The sequence below is a fragment of the Vitis vinifera genome, chromosome 7, assembly GCF_030704535.1.
Source record: "Vitis vinifera cultivar Pinot Noir 40024 chromosome 7, ASM3070453v1".
NCBI classification, from domain to species: domain Eukaryota; kingdom Viridiplantae; phylum Streptophyta; class Magnoliopsida; order Vitales; family Vitaceae; genus Vitis; species Vitis vinifera.
In genome coordinates, this window is record NC_081811.1 from 30,671,571 (window position 1) to 30,677,570 (window position 6,000).

Consider the following 6,000-nt stretch of genomic DNA (forward strand, 5'->3'; position numbering starts at 1 on the left):
GAGACACCAAGTACTTGGGTTCATGACTTGCCATCTATTATGTTCAGTCTCCCCATGAACTGGTGTTCGTAGTCTAACAAAGTGAAAGTTATCATCCTTTTAAGACCACCTTTACAAGCCTTAAGTTGCAAATCATCTATTGTATATTCAATTAACATGTTTTAGCTCTCAAAAAGCCTATATCAAGTTCATATTAAGAAACTATTATGATCATATTGTACATGAACACAACTCCTTAGGATTATCCAATGGGACACTTTGTCCCAATCCCATTAGATATCATGGTGCCTCTATTAAGAATACCTATTATTATTGACATCTATCAATAGTGACCCAGTCCATAGGGAATATATGACTAACTTACGATTTCACTGGTAGGTCGAAACCATTATTAACTTTAGTACAAACTGAATATTCTTTCAAAGTTGAGAGAATATATAATGAAATAGTTTGGTGAAGTCACAACTACTTGATAACCTTAATTTATGACTCATTATAGGTCATATATTCAATGTATAACCTTACACACTAGTGCACTCACCATAGGAAACTCATCATAATAGTCAAGATCAAGTATTCCTCTAATTAGGAAGTAGTGCACTATAACCTGTAATGGGTTGCCTAGACCCATGAACTGGCTCTAAATAAGTCATCTACTAGCAAAGAATTCGTGACTTGGATCTTCCATACAACTCCTAATGCACCCAAATAAGGTATAATGCAAACCAAAATACTTATAAGGTATGATGCATGGAATTAGGATAAATAAAAGTTCGTTGAAAATTTATTAATAAATAATAAAATTTAAAAGTTTATTACATCATATCATGTTTTTAAGGGCTCTATCCTAACAATAATTTGGTATCAGAGCATCGATCTAACCTTATAAGCCAAAGTAATGACAGATGAAACTGGAGCATAAGAGGCCAAACATATGGAGGAAACCATTCAATAAATGAAGGAGAATTCTAACAAGCAAGTTGTTTCCTTTATGGAATTGGCCCAATTGGTGTAATCCATGAACCTCAAATGTGAATAGTTACAAATGTTTAAAAAGTTAAGGAGAAAATCGAAAATTGCAATGTTGTCTCATCTCGACAATAGTCCTTGATGCAACCATTTTAAGCAAAATTTGCTAAAGTAAACTTTCCATTTTTGATGGAGAATAATAATGAATAGATTTACAAATGCGAATGTTCTTTCAAGTACAACCATGTTGAAGAGGAGGAAATGATGTCTCTTGTTTCAATCCATTTAGAGAAAAAAACATCAAAGTGGTTTCAAAGCTATGAGGTTAATGCTACCAATCTTAATTGGAATTCTTTCATTGTTGATTTGCTAACACAATTAGGTCCAAGAAAGTACGATAATCCTATGGGCCAACTAACTAAGCTTGGACAAATTTCTTATATGAGGGAATATCAAGATTAATTTGAAAGATTGATGGCTAGAAGGGTTACCAAAGAGATTTTTTGTTGACTCCTTCATTAGTGGGCTAAAGGAGGCCATTTGCAACCAAGTTGTAATGTTTCAACTTAATACCCTTACATAAGTGATTGAAGCCAAAATATGTGCTCTAATGGCACATATTCGATATGATTTGTGCACCAAAGAACATTCAAATCATCCAACTTGACCTAAATCAATGATAAGGCCCTAGCCATGAGTTTAATTTCTACTTTGGAGACTTATCTTAGGTTCAAGGGAAGAAAAAGGTGCAAGTTGAATCACTTTAGATTTTGAAAGATAAAAAAATGTTAAATGAGAAAATGAGTGAGTCAGGACTCATGGACCATGAGGAAAGACAAGACAAGGATATCATGAATTTGGAATATGAGAAATGACCATTATGGAGTAAGAAAGAAGGCAAGAAAACATGGGAAATGAGGCATGAAGCAAGATTCGGCTGCATGAAAATTTAGAACTCAAAAATCTGATGGTAATATATACTATGATTTTGAGAACAAATTTGAAGCAATTGATGGAGTCATTTTATACATACCATATATCGTTTCGAAGCTTGGGAAGTCAAGAGTCTAACGCTTCAAACAGTGTGCAAATTGGAGCTGAAATGAAGAAGTTATGACCATTTGAAAACATCTGCACAAAGTTGAAAAGTCGTTTCGAAATCCACTTCGAAATGACACCAAATTCGAATTCACCCACTGCCACTTTTATGTTTCGCCTCTTCTACCTCGGGAATTGCATCTAGATCACTCTATCTACCTTAAGTGGACCCTATATGACTAGAAATCACCATTTTATTATTTCTTTTAATCGTTTTTAGGTAATTATTTTGTAATAAGTGGCCAATGAGAGTGTGCCAAATGTTAGGTAATTGATTATATTATATAAACTCTCTTAATTCTAGGTTTTAGGGATCTTGGATATTTTTCCGAAAGTTTGACATTGAAGGTGGAAGAAGACGAGAACTTTGGTTTTTTTTTTTTTTTTTATTAAATATATTGTTTTAGGTTCTTTTGATTCAGATTATGGATTTTTACCCTATTATGGATTGTGAATGTGACATCACCCCCATGAGAGACTAAGAGCCAACTTGGGGCTTGAAGCATGAAAACCTAAGGGCTAGAAACCTATAGGGACAATGGGTAAATTATTATAACAATGAGATTAATTATTGGTTGGGTGACAATTTATCATTTTTTTTATCCTATCATTGTGAGTTAGTTTAGGGAATGATATAGTGGGTTATTACCCAATACTAGTGATTCTTGGTAATTCTTGATTATTAGTTATCTTCATCTTCCCTATATTTATTTGCCCCAAAACAAAGCTATAAGGAGTGGGAAGGGTTAAAAAGCCAAATCTTAAACTAGTAATCAATCTCATTCATTTGATGGTTTTAGGAAACTGCTTTAAAAATGAAAAATTAGGTTTCAGATGCAATTTTGAGTTATAGAACTCAACTTGATCGTGAACGGCCAATAATCCCAAAACCCTAAGATCATATTACTTAAAAGACCCTTGTTTTCTCTAATTTCTATACCTTAGGTTGGATTGTGGAAAACCCCAAACTTGAATCAATCAAATTTAAAATCAATATTCGTTTTGTTATTAATTTAATTTCTTTTACTTAGTTTCACATTATTCACATATTGTTTTTCACTTTAGGATTTAAACAAAAGTAATTCATTTATTCTAGTATTGACAATTTCCATAAGCCACTCCTTGAGGACGATACCTGAAGCACTACAAAAGCCATAGTGATTCTTTCTCTAGTTTTTTCTTGACCAGAGTTGCTACGTAAAAAAGGCTAAGTATTCTGGTACAACAAAGAAGTTCGGTCAATAAGCCATTGGGTTAGTCCTTTTACAGGAAAGTACCATGGAATCTATCATTAAGGACGCATAAGCATCACCCAAAATAGTTGTGCAATCTATCATAACTATAAAAAATGATGTCATTCCACCTATAAAGCATATAACTGCAGTAGAAATAAAAGAAAGACAAGATAAGAGGTTATGCTACTATTGTAAAGAGAAGTATGTTGTTGGTCATAAATGCAAGAAGAAACAAATTCATCTTCTTAAAGTAGAAGAATTATAAGAGATTACAAAAAGGACAATTAAAGAATCTCATCATGAACAATTAGAAGAATCAATGATTTCAATTCATGCCTTGACTAGTACAACTACCCATCAAACTATGCAAGTTTAGGGAAATATAAAGAAGAAGGTGATCACCATCCTTATTGACTCAGAAAGCACACATAACTTCATTGACCTAGTAGTCGCTAAACGAAGAAGATGTATTATTCATAAGGTTAATCCTCTCTTTTTAGTAGTGGCGAATGACACAAAGATCTCTAGCTCTATAGTGTGCCGCTAACTTTGATGGAATATGAAAGGGAAAAAATTTCAAGCAAACATGTGGCTTCCTTATTGATTACTACTCAAAAAGTGCTATTTGATAGCTTATAATTAATCCTTTTAAACACTTTTGAGTAGTAGTTTTGGCATTTTAACTCAATTGGCATGTTAAGGACCCTTGAAAGCAACTTTAATCACTTTGTGTAAGTTTTGGTGTTGTTGTTAGTAATTTGATCATCAAAGCAATCCAAGATTGAGGAGAGTTATGAGGAATCTTGGGCAAAGCTTGGAAGTCATTTTCCAAGATTAAATCCGGAATGCAAGGAGAAAAAGTAAAGAGAATCTGCCATGAAGCATATTCTTGATGACAGTCGTGGCAGCCACTTTTGGAGCACTTTCTGAAGTCCAATTGATGCATGCTATATACCATTTCAAAGCTCAGGAAATCAACAATCCAATTCTTCAAACGGTGCACAATTCGGAGTTGAAACGAAGAAGTTACAGCCATTGCAAGTTAATCACTCCAAGCTGAAGGAAGCATTTTGCAAAGTGTTGCGAAATCACCCTTTTGTTGCGAAGTGATTTCGCAGCCTTTTTGTACAGTATGGTGTATTTCCTCCTGAATTTGCCCGATATATGTCGCAAGCTGGACGCTGAGAACCTCAGGGTGGAAGCCAACTTCGCAGCCCTGCGAGAATAGCCTTTTGCTGCGAAGTGATTTCGCAGCCCTTCTTGAGTGTCTGCGAAATCTCGCAGACACCATTTTCTCTTGCGAAATGGTCCCTGGAGCATCCCGATATTTACTACTGACATTGGGAGATATTTTACATCAGATTTTTGTTGTCTAAATCCCAAAATACTCCTTGTAAGCCATCAATTACAAGATTCCTTAGCTTTTAAGTTAGTAAAAAGAGAAAATATCTATGTAATAACTAGTTTTATATTATGTTCATATATATACCTCTCGGGAGCCTGTTCTCAGAGAGGAGACCCTTTGTAAAGTTTTGGAAAGCAAGTAAAGTTCAGCCCCTTTGTTTTGCCTTACCTTCTCACTTTGTATTATTTATTTCTTACTAAGTTATGCACTCTCTGAGGAATTTTCCCCAGAGAATGAGTAACTAAACCTCTAGTTCCTTGGAGCTAAGGTTGCCGAGGAAGGTTCCAAGTGCAAGAATGCAAAGCTTTGTGGTTTCAGCCATCAATGAAGAGGAAGTGAAATTCTTTAGTGATTTCTATGTTTTTAGTTAACTTAAAATACCTTAGAGTCACTTGGGCCAACACTTGGTAAGGCAAGTGATTTCCAACCATGGAGATGCACTAGTTTACCCCTTGCGAGCCTCTGGGAGGTGACTTTAAGGTAGGATTTTCTGGAATTGCCAACACTTGGTAAGCTTTTGGACTCCAAGGAGACATCCATTAGTTATCTCTTGCGAGCTTGAGAAGGGAAGTCCAAGGTTAAAGATCACCTTAAATGGTTAAGGCTTAGTGAGAGGTTTGAACCATTGCAAGTTGCATCAGTGAGAGAATTAAAGCTGAAATCTAATTAAAGGATGTATCTGTACAACACCGGTTAGAGAATTGACTATATGTTGAATCTCTAACGCGAGGAAATGAACCATCTGACCGGAGCTATGTCTTTTGCATGAGGAACCACCCCAGTGAACCTGACTCTCCAAGGAATGCTTTTCTTTCTAAGTTATTCCCATTACTTGTTTTGTTAGTTAGTTTAAATCTAAATTTTTACAAATCAAAGTTTGTGTTTTAGTTCTTAAGCTAACCTTGAAATGAAACACTACAAATTCACTTTGAATTGATATCATTGATAATTTGGAAACCCTTCCCAGTGAACGATCCTAGAGCCGCTATACTATAGTAGCTTTTTCTTTGCTACCCTAGTATATGGTGTAATAGGTTATACATTTTATTGATTACTCCCTCATCCAAGGAGCACCAGCTGGACACGAATCAGCTGAGACACCAATTGGGCATGAATCACTTATTGACAAGGTTCTTGAAATATAATGGATTACAAACCTTAGGCCAATAGTATGAGACTTCAAAAATCTCTTAATGGAGTTTAAAATTGACGATAGGTGACATGTGATTCATGGGACAACAACTAGTCCAATAAAGTTGGTTTTGGCAAATCAATTGAATAAAACACTAAAGT